The 12,102-nt window shown below is 35.8% G+C and overlaps 1 long non-coding RNA gene across 1 annotated transcript; it reads left to right on the forward strand.

Moving 5' to 3' along the window:
* Positions 1-6,843: 6,843 nt before the first annotated feature.
* LOC125219618 lies at positions 6,844-7,605 on the forward strand. Its single transcript, XR_007176171.1, has 2 exons — positions 6,844-7,114; positions 7,169-7,605. It is a non-coding gene; the product is annotated as an uncharacterized LOC125219618 (long non-coding RNA).
* The last annotated feature ends 4,497 nt before the right edge of the window (positions 7,606-12,102 follow it).

The raw sequence follows: 12,102 nt of genomic DNA on the forward strand, positions 1-12,102 counted from the left end.
GTTACCAAATAACGATGACGATGAGAACCACGGTGCCGAAATCCTCCATGCCCAAGTGCACGAATCGAAATGAAAATTTGAAGTATGGAACTAGAACTAGAGCTAGGAGAGCGTAGAAGTGGCTCGCCGTGCCTGCTTGTTCTTCAAGGTTGAGCTCCTTATATATGTGAGGCTTTGATCCCTAGGGATCCCCCCTGGTGATTTTACGCTCTTGCCCTTGAGTAAGACTTCTTTAAAATAATCGCTCTCGCCCCATTCGCTCCCGTCGCCAATTTTTGATTCTCCCGGTCTGAAGGGCGACTTTTGATTTTTGCTTCAATTTCATCTCTTTTGCATCCAGCCCGATAAAGAATCCCTAGGCCCGCAGATTTACTCCCACTGAACTCAATAACGCACATTAGCACCCCAAATGCACGAATTTTAACCTTAAACCGATGCATGAAACGGACTTATCACCCACCTATCAGCTCTTTGCCCGATTGCCAAACATCGGAAAATTTGAAATCTTTGTCGGTTCGGCTTTAAAGACTCGCAAAGCCACTCTCAAAATGTCGCCCATGCTCCGCTTTGGTAATTCTCCGTTCATGCTTGTAAATCCCACAAAATATATTGATATCTTTGTCTGCTCAAAATACTGCAAGCATCTTCATGTTGGTTGGAGGTCCCCTGGCTTTTCTGTTGTATACATCGGTGACCTTATCCCAAAACACTTAGGGATTGTTGATTCCGACGAGGGGCTCGATGACGCGCTGATCTAGAGTCGAACAAAGCCATCGCCCGCGAGCTGTATGGATGACGGTTTACGCCCCTCCACCTCCACCGCCTTGTCCTCGCCCCTTTTCTTCCTCGTTTCCCGGATCCGCGCCGGCGGAGCTTCCCCCACCTCGCCCCTCCTCCACCTCCCCCTCTTCTAGCTCGATTGGAAGGTTTTCGATGTTTCTCCGGATTTTTTTCCCCTAATTTGGGATAATCCCTGCGTTTGCGTGCTCCTCGGACCGGTGGGACGATAGTATGCATCAACTGGAAAAGATGGTGTTTGGTATGCCGGGGTCGACGAGCCTTTGGGGGCCCCGGGGACGAACTAGAACCGGAAGCACCCAATACATTGTACATGCCCCGCCCACAAACGCGTTCAAGTCGTAGCCCCCTCGCCGCGGAGTTTCCATCACCGGACATTTTTGCGAATGAGAGGAAAGAGAGATGATATGATAGTGATGAGAAGAAAAAAAAGATGGGAGATAGTGTGTTTGTGTGTAAAATGAAAGAGCTAATGGGAGTATAAATAGAATAAAAAAAGAAAAATAAATAAAAAAAATTAAATTCAACGTATAGACGACGCCATCGCGGGGGGCGAGTGGCTCACGCCTCGCGCGAGCTCGCGCTTCATCGAGGCGGAGGGGCACACGACGCACGGGGGGGCTGCTCCTATCTCGATCTTTGGCTCATCTCGCTGAGACGAGTCCGAGCCCCAACGAGATGAGCGATCGGAAAGCTCTTAGGCCCATTTTTTACTTATAAATCATCATTACATTTGATATCATTATTCAATTTCTCATGGGAACAATTATTCCTTTCATTTATAAAAAAGAAAGTGTTTCAATTTAGGCTCATTTATTCATATTTTAGATTTTAATATATTATAGCATATTTTAGTTTAATATCTTCCCAATTTTTATACTCCATTCATCCTATAAAAATATGTGCATTTTTCATTTTTATCCGTCCCATAAAAATATAAGAATTTCCTTTTCCCAAAAAAGTTATCCCAATTTAGTACTCATATACATCAAGTTATTTACAACTTATAGTATCATTAAAACACTAATAATAATGGGGATCCCACAATCCACTAACACTACTTTAATTTTGTTTCTCCACATCTCTCTTACTTTACTAATTTTGTCTTAATCATGTGTCATATCATATGCACATATCTTTATGGGACAAAGGGAATAATTTAAAATTTAGTCTTTAAAGTAAAATTTGAAATTTCTAATGAATAAAAAAATATATCTAAAAATCCAAGGGGTGTGGTCGGGTGTAGTCCTGCCCAAGGTTTATCGAACCGGCGGTTAAAGCCGGTTACGGTTCCGAACCGAAACCGTGAGAATTTATCCGACCAAACCGTCGATTTTAACCGTGGTTACGAGTTTGAAAATTTTTGAACCAACTAGCCGAACGCCGTTCCGTACGGTTCCAATCGGAAACGCAAAAAAACCCTGAAACCAAGCGGGGAACCCCAAAAAAAAAGACGGTTCGGAATCGTGAAAAAAAAACGGAAAACCGTCGACTCAACCAAAGAAACAAGGATTTTGGAACCGAACCAAACACCCCCACGGTTCGGTCCGGTTCAATAATTTCCCAAAACGGGAAACCCTGTTCGAATCAGCTTCGGTTCTGAACCGTGGGCACCTCAGTCGGGTGGCATGAGACTTGTCTATCCAACCAAATGGTCGGGGATCGATTGGGCCCTTAGTAGGGCAGACCTAAAAACCCTTGGGGTTAGCTGTCCTACTCATCGAGATGCCTACAAATCAACAAGGTGGTAATTGCCAAAAAAATATTGAAAACACTACAATGCACACATACACGCACACATACTTCACGCATACACACATACACTCACAATACACACAAAACATACAAATACACTACAGTTCCACACACAATATATACACTTCACACACAAGACACACACTACACACATAATACACACACTTGCACTTACACACATAAACAACGCAGCACACACACAATGACACATAAAATACACACACATACACTTCCACACACATATATACATTGCACACACAAGACATATATTGCACATATAAGATACACGACTTCACATACTCGCGCACACCGAGACTTTACCACAAACACTTTACATACACAACACACACATTGCACACAAAACATACTTTCACACACACACACACTACACACAAGGCATACACATCGTACACAAAATATACATTGTATACACAGAAAACTTGTCCAGCCCAATAGTGGACGTGTCCACAGCCACAAATCACATTATTTTATCAATTATTGGCATATTTTAATTCAAATTGAATAAAAATTATCGGACGATAATTATTAGAAAAAAAATATTATTTAATTAAAAAAATTAAAACCAAATCTCCGTTATATTATAAAAAGGGGAAAATTATACAACGAGAATTATCGACGCTGGAGCCACCAAGCTCGCTCAACATCCTTCCTAGCACTCTCTTGACGTTGCATGAAATAGGATTCCTTCGGCGTGCCGTGGCTGAATCGACCTCTGGACCTCATCCGGCACTTTCGTCATTGAAGAGATGCGACGATTGCGAACGTTGATGTTGTTATTTAACCTGTGACACCAAATACGCATGCGGATCCGCAATCGGTAGTCGCAACAACTTCCGAGAATCATCGAGGGTGTTTGTTTTTGAATCCGATAGTGAAGCGCCCTTTCAAGCCACGGGCAATTCCTCCACTCCCGAGTGCTGAATCGATGTTGCCCATCATCCTGGAAAACCGTGCACCCTCCAGTGCATATCTAGCATGATCTGGTAGTCATTAGCGGTTGGCTTTCGTAGAGACTTCGGACCGAAGATGGCCTTGATGCCCCTACAAAACTCAAAACCTCTAGGCTAAGTGTCGTCACCCATATGTAGGTATTCGTCGAACATGTCGGCCAGCTGACATAGGCAAGCTGCCTAATTGCGATTGCACTCTCGAAACGTCGAAATCGATCCGGAGGCATCCGTCGGAGGGTGAAGCACTATGTACGCCCTCCAATGATGTGGATATACGATGAAGAGCCATTGCGACATTCTAAAACGTCGACGGAAAAGCTCGGCGGATAACAGGGTTTCGCCAAATAGTCATCCATCCTTCGGTTAGATCCGGCATGGTCACCCCGGATTGTCCCCGGCGATGGATCGGACAAGGGACCGCCACCGCCCCCGCCGCCTCCTCCGCTTTCCCCCTCGACTTCCCGCTCCCTCTCCAAACAATAGACCGTCGCGGCCCATACCCCCCGCCCCTTCCTCGCCGCAAACGCGGCTATTCCTCCCCACCCCGGCGCCGCCCTCATCCACTGCAATAGAGCGTCGTGGCACCGTTTGGCCTTACTATCGTGGACACTCAAGGGTCCATGCATGGAACCCCGACCATTTTAAGAATGAGTATATATTATCCATATTAACAAAATACCAAATAACTTAGTACTCCTTCTCTATTAGCATTGAATGGTGAGAGTTTGATTCCCATCAAAACCAATAATCAAGAGCTTATTCAACAACTATGTGAGTTCACTTAATTTCGTTGGGATTTTTGTAAAAAGAATCAAACTCTAAGTCTATTATTACTGATCTCTTTCTTTTCTATTATATACATTTGAGAGTTCGATTCACAATGTGATAGAAATTTATGAATTTTTTTCATACTTTTATATTGATTTTTCTATTTTCTATTTTATGTGTTCTTATTTATATCATTTTTTGTTCTACATCTTACATTGCAACAATTTGGAATTCAATTCAAATCATTCACCTTACACATATCTCTAACTTTTATAATTAATTCTCCAATTTGTCGGCGCTAAAAAATACTTCATCCGTCCGCGAATAGAAGTCTAATTTCTTTCTGGTACAGATTTTAAGAAATATTAAGAAAAGTGGGTAGAAGAAGTTTAATGGAATATGAGTCTCACCTGTGTATGTGAGTGGAATGTGGGGCCTCTTTACTATCTATAGTAATTATGAACTAGGACTCCTATTCGCGGACGTACTAAAATGAGAAAATGAGACTCCTATTCATTAGAAACCATGGTTAGGATCCCCCACTATCAAAATTCTGTGTCTGCCGCTGACAGTAAACGATGCATTTTAATGTTGGCCCCTTCAGCATATATATCTTTTATGCAATCTATACAATATATAAAATGGGAGTTTTGAAGGTATTTAGGAAAATTCCATATTATTATTTAAATAAAATTCTTTTTAATTTTAACTGAATCGTAGTATTAAGTCTGTTTGCGTGGCTCTCAATCTCAATAGGATAGTGGGGAGAATGGAGTGAGTGAGAGGTTTTACGAGGGCTAATATTTGGATCTTTAAAAGTCATTTGAGAAGAATTCCAAAAGCTACAAGATATGTATAAATTCCGATGTAATTGTATTCCAATGTAATTATGTTCATGTGTCTAAGATCTCGATTAGACAAGCAATATTGATAATTTCATTTTTGAATTTTTATTGAGATTTCAAAAATCCCATGGACTTGAAGTCACTCCATTAGTGTTGCAGATGATAGTCCACAAATGAAAGAAGAAACTGAGGTGCAAAGTGATCTTATTCATGCACAAGATGCACTCACCGGGTTCTTTTTATATTTGACATAATAGATGAAAAAAAATAATGCTAATTACCTTTGTTTTTCAATGATTATAGATGGAAAAAATTAATGCTAATTACCTTTGTTTTTCAATGATTATAGATGGAAAAAATTAATGCTAATTACCTTTGTTTTTCAATGATTTGAAAGATTCAACGAAAAATCCATCATTCTTGGATGGGGATCTACAACGGGGGCTCTTACTACATTTCGTATGCGATGAAATATGAGTGATGAGCAAGAATATTATTTAGTGTCGTCCAGGAGAGAAAATCGACGGCGGTCGAGGTTTGCATGTGGATATTGACGGCAAACAAAGTAGTAATCTTTGTTTATTTGGAGTGCTACAAAAGCTTTGTTATTGAAAATAGAGTTTGAAGACGATGGAGGAAGAGAGAAATGGGAGGTACTTAGAAAGCAGCAGCGCAAATTTATCAATTTTTTAAAACCCTAGAATACTAATATTATTGGATTATACTCCCTCCGTCCCACTTAAAATGCAACATTTGGGAATCGGCACGGGATTTTATGTAGTGTTGTTTTATGAGTTAAAGAAGAGAGAGTAAAGTAAGAGAGATGAAAAAGTAGAGATAGAGTTGTTTCCATTTTAGGAAACGTTTCATTTTTAATGGGACAGCCAAAAAAGGAAAACGTTTCATTTTTAATGGGACAGAGGGAGTATTGATTATTGATTGTTGAAGGAATAAATACGACTCTTGCCCGTTATTTATTTTCATTTAAAAACCCATACGAAATGAGTAAACTAATTAATAAAACGCGGTCCATTATAAATAAAAAAATTTGCATGCTTTTAAGTAACTAAAAATTGTATGCTTTTAAATATCTGTAGCTCTTTTGTACATAATAATATTATTATTATTATTATTATTATTATTATTATTATTATTATTATTAGTACTATTTTTAACATTATTATTTTAAAGTTTTATTATGTATAAAATTAAAATTAGGTTTATAAGAGCATCTCCAACCATTCCACTAAACTCAAACCCATTTTAATGTAAATCTCACACTAAATATTGATTTTACTCTAACCATTAACACTAAACTCAAACTTAAAAGAATATTCTCTATATTATGCCTTTTTTACTCATAAAATTTGAAAAACTTCTAGGTTTTGGTTTAGTGTAAACCTAAAGATAAGTATTTTTTTTCTCAAAAACCAAAAATATGATTGATTTTTTAGTACTATTGGAGCTAAATACATATCTCATTTTAGGTTTTAGTGTACCCTTGGAGATGGTCTAATGCTATTATTAGCGTATTTTATAGAGTAAAGGTCAAATGTGGTCTCTAACATATGACCGTTTTATCAATTTGGTCCTTAACATTATCTTTTTGATTATTTGGTCCCTCACAAATGAACTCGGACCCGAATCGATCCTCACTTAACAGAACCGTCAAAAAATAGACGGTGATTGCAAATCCCTCTAAATTAAATGACGACCGGAAAATGACGACTCCATAGAATTCTTCTTCTTCCCAAAGAAATTCCGCTCTAATGCCCGACGCAACCCCCGCCGCCTCAACCCCCGCTCCGATGCCTGATGCAACCCCTTTCCGCCGACCTCCCCTTCACTCAGTGCTTCAAATCTGCGCGCCAAGCCGCTCTCCTCCGCTACAGCTACTCCGAGGATCTCTACGTCGCCGGCGATTTGTACGACAACGAAGTCCTCACTCCTTCCGTCATCGTTGTTCCTCGCCGCCGTGTAAGCTCCTTCTCCACCCCTAATTTATCTCCTGATCTCTAATTCCGATGTGAGGTATTCGATTTGAGCGACTGGATTGCTTAATTGTGAACTGCAAGGGAAGGCAGTGTATCCTAGAGAGAGAGAGAGGGGAAGAATCAGAAAGGTGCGTGGGCGGAATGCGACTGCGATCTGAGTTCCTAGCCAAGCCCTGCCCCTCGGAGACAAGCTCCGAAAGCTGCTGAAGTCGAGAACAAGTTTAGAATAGAGAGTCATGGTTTAGAGTTTGTTTCTCTGATTTGGCAATTGAAATTTTGTGTTGAGATTGCTTCTCTGGAAATTGTCGACAGATTGGGGTAGGAGATGATTGCTTCTCTGGAAATTTTGTGAAGTGAGGATGCTGTGTGTTTAATTTTATTAATTTTATTAAAGGTTTTATATGTAATATTAAGAACTATAATTAAGTGTAATTAATTACTATTAGTAATTTAATTTAGTGTGATTTGCAATCACCGTCTATTTTTTGATGGTTCTGTTAAATGAGGATAGATTCGGGTCCGAGTTCATTTGTGAGGGACCAAATAATTAAAAAGATAATGTTAAGAACCAAATTGATAAAACGATCATATGTTAGGGACCACATTTGGCCTTTACTCTATTTTATATTATTCAATGACATTTATGTTATTTCTTAAATTTCTCTTTTACAAATGTATAAAATCTTTTTCACACTCCGAATTTATTAAAAATGCATAATGACACTCTTATTATTTTCAAAAAATTTCAAAAATCTTTTCACTTCCACTTTCCCTAATTATTATATTTTATAAAAGAAAAGAATTCTTTTCCAATTTCCTAAATTGTTATGGGTTTAGGTTTATTATTGAGTAAATCTTTTTTAAAACATACGTGTCACTTCTAATATTTTACAAATTAAAACATGCTTTTCTTTCACCACATATTTTCCAAAATTTATAAAATTAATGTTTTGTAATTTTCATACGAAATCTTATTTAATTTTTTTCATTTTTGGTGATAGTATATCACTATTGAACTTATATAATCTAAATTATATGTTTTTTATGTGTATTTATAGTTTTGTGTTTGAAACCCAAAAGATTATAATCAATTTTATGCGCTAATTTTAATAATTGAATTTTAATGGATGCCAAATTGCTCAATTCATTCTTAATTTGTGGGATTTATAAGATTAACTACCATTTACTCATTAACTATACATTTATTTTTAAATACATTTATAACTTTAAACTCATAATAATAATAATAATAATATTGTTTTATATTTTAAACAAATATTTCATAATTTGATGTAAATTGAATGGGCCATGCATAGCATGGGGTGATACTAGTTTACTTTAAAAAGGGCAAAAAAGCATAGGTAATAGTAATAATAATATAATTATGAAGATAAAATTATATAATTAATAGGAATTATAAAGGAAAATAATGGAGCCAAGATATAGCCCCCTCTTGCCATTTACTTAACAGCGGCAAAACATTCTTCATCAAATTTATCTTATTCCTTTTTGTTATTTCATGTTTACCAATAGTCAAAATCATATAGTACTATTTTATCGAATTTTACTAGTTGATTTGAACTATATATATAGGGTTGTCAGCTGCAGGTGAGCGGTTAGTTTCATGGAGTATATACTTATATATTAATTAAATCTTTAATGTCTCAATTCAGCTTGCAATGCTTGGAATTTAAGCATTGTCATCAATTAAATTAACTCCAAGTGGATTTTAATAAATCGATGCTGTAATTTACGAAACCAAATAGTAGTATTTGTCTGGGCTTTGCTGGTCGTGCAGAATATTAGGGTTGACCTTTTTATGCTAACCACGTTATCATTAAAGATTGCTTTCTACATTCAAATTAAATGAAAAATTATTGAGTGATAATCGAAGAAAAAATTAACAATCAAATTCCAAGATAAAATAATAATACTAGTAAGGAGTGGCGAAACGGGTTACTCGCGGGTACCCATACCCGATTTCAGCTAAATTTGTTGTTCCAATACCCGCCCCGCAACATATCAAGATTATTCTGTACCCGACATTGCGGGTACCCGTACCCGATCCGAAACCCGGATGTTTAGTATGACCCTTTAATCGTGCAGAAAGTTTTTCAAACCAAAGGTTGAGTTCATGAAACCAAATATTTATGCTTTGAGTTTTTTTAATAGTAATGAATTTTGAGATTGTTGCCGCACTATGATTTTGGAATTTTGTTTTTTAATTTGTTTTATGCAAAAATTCCAACTATCAATTATGCACAAATATGGTGATTTCTAGTCTCACTTACTGAAAATAATCAAAATATGACCAGAGTATGTAAGTACATCATATTTGTATATTTTAATATATAATTTGCATATTTCCAAATTCCAAATTCAAAATGAAATGCAAACCAAAATTTATTGTTTCAATTTTGATCGTAAGCTTTGAATAGAATGAGAATAAAAATGAGGAGACACTCTGTAGCTAGTTTTGGTGAGTTTTCAAGTGTATGTTTGTTGGAATATAAAAATATTTCAAAAAAACTCTTAGAACTTTTAGATTCTATAAAGTATTAAAAGATTGCATATAGCTAATACGAATAATATCCGGTATTATCGGGAGTAACGGGTATATCCGCACGGGTAGCGGGTAATACCCGTATCCACAAAACTCTAAAACACACTACCCGATCCAACCCCATTTCCCGTTATCGTCGAGTAGCGAATACCCAATACCCGACGGGTATCTGGTCGAAATGGGAATAACCCATTACCCGCTACCCATTTTGCCCTCCCCTAGTAACTAAAGATTCTCTCGGTATTTATGTTGTTCTTCTAGAAATGCCTGTCGTAGCTAGAATAAAATTATTTTTATTTTATTTACTGATCTTCGATATTTTTTTTATAATTAGGAGCTGATTGCATCTCCAAGAGACAATATATATAACACATTATTCAATCAGCACCATGTTGGGATAGTAAAAATTACAATATGAATGTAGTTCATATAGAAAATGCAGTTTTTGTAACAATAAGTTATAGGACTCTCATTTATTTTTATTTTTTTTAAGTTACTTTTTTGGAATTGAGTCATTAAAAACCTGATGCATGTAAATTTGGATAGAGGGAAAGAACTATAAATTATTTATCAGAAAGTTTAATTCGTATTTATGAAAATATAGCCACGACTTTCTTTTAAATAATAATAAATTAACTAATTAAATATTGTTCTATAACATGTTGAGAGACACCTTAATCAATATATTTTTCTAGCATAATTTAAGCCTATAGACACATGCAACGCACTTAATTATGTGAAGTAGACAAGACTTTATAATTTCCAACATCGATAATTCTGGTAAAGAAGCTGCCACGTCTAAACTTAGAACGGTGGTGTTTTAATTATGTGAAGTAGAAAAGACTTTATAATTTTATATTTTCAAAATCATTTCGCTTGTTCTGAAATTTACTTATGTAGTTGCTGGATAATTTTAAAAACTCCACACGCAACAAACTTGTGAGTTGCTATTAGATTATTTTGTATTACACGTGAGCCAGCTCGATGTAAGGGCTTGATAATACAAATGAGGATGTTTATTTGATTTTTTCTACTTATATTACATCAAGTAAAACTAAAGAAAGATGAACAATATTCACCCTATTAAAAAAATGTAAATCTAATTCTTACATTAAACGAAGTTATTTATAATACAAGTTTATGCTAAAATGACACCCGTTTCTGCATATAAAATGAAGTCATAAATGTTTATGTTTTTTTCATAAACATGTTGGTCCCATACATTAGCCCGAAAATTGAAAGTTTAGAGTTAGGGCCAAACAATTTATCTAAAAAAATTAGCTTGATTGGCCCAACCAAAAAAGCCTTGAACAATATAAGCTTACCAAAATAATGTGGATTTACTCTATTAACATCCTTAATCTAAATTACTTATTAGTTAAATTAAATGAAGTAGGATATCATTTCGACATAATTAGATTACATAGTAAGATAAATAAGAGTATCCATAATAGAAGAGCCGCAGCAACGCCGAGGCGTGCTATAGCTGAGGCGTGATATCTATTCCCAAATCATTTTTTTCATTCCATTCCTTTCCATTCTATTTATTTTTGTCCAATTAATTTTGTTCCAGTCCAATTAAAGTATACCAACAATTGATGAAATAATATGATTTGTGGTTATGACGTGACCACTATTGGCCTGAACAAGTTTTTATGGCTATGGAAGAGTTTTTGTAGCTTTGTCTTGGACGAAATCGTGGCTGTGGCTGTGGCTGTGCCACTCTATCTATCATGGACACTCTAAATTGACCAAACTTACGACATTCATGTGTCCAACTAATCCTCATATTGAATTATTAAAAAAATACAATGAAGATATAAATTAGTTGATGCTAGTTAATAAATGGGGCATCTTGTCTTTTTATGGAAAATAAATCCATAGCAAGTACTTCCTCCATCCCATAATAAATGTCACACTTTTTTTTTAGTTTGTTCCACAGAAGATGTCATATTTCCTTTTTTGAAAAAAGTTCTTTCTCACATCAATATAAATATATTATTTTCTCTTCCCACTTAACACACAAAACAATACTTCTAAAATTCCGTGTCAATCCCCAAGTATGACGGAGGAAGTATATTAAGTCATTCATATTTTTGGTTGAAAGAGTAAATAAAATATATAGAAAATAACAAAATATCGGCGTAACAAGAATACAACTTTATTATAATACTATCACACCCTTTGCCATGCATGGATTAAGAAATTTTTAAATAGCACGGATTAAAATATTTTTAAAATATTAAACATGGATTAATAAATAAACAATTAATAACAAATTATGAAAAACTTGTACAGCTCTTATTCACAATACATTCATTTGAAACGACATCGTTAAACTTCTACGTCGAAAAAATGGATTCGCTCACTTTACCGATAAAATATGATTACAATTAAAATTTAAAATA

This window comes from Salvia hispanica, chromosome 4, assembly GCF_023119035.1.
Source record: "Salvia hispanica cultivar TCC Black 2014 chromosome 4, UniMelb_Shisp_WGS_1.0, whole genome shotgun sequence".
In the NCBI taxonomy this organism is placed as follows: domain Eukaryota; kingdom Viridiplantae; phylum Streptophyta; class Magnoliopsida; order Lamiales; family Lamiaceae; genus Salvia; species Salvia hispanica.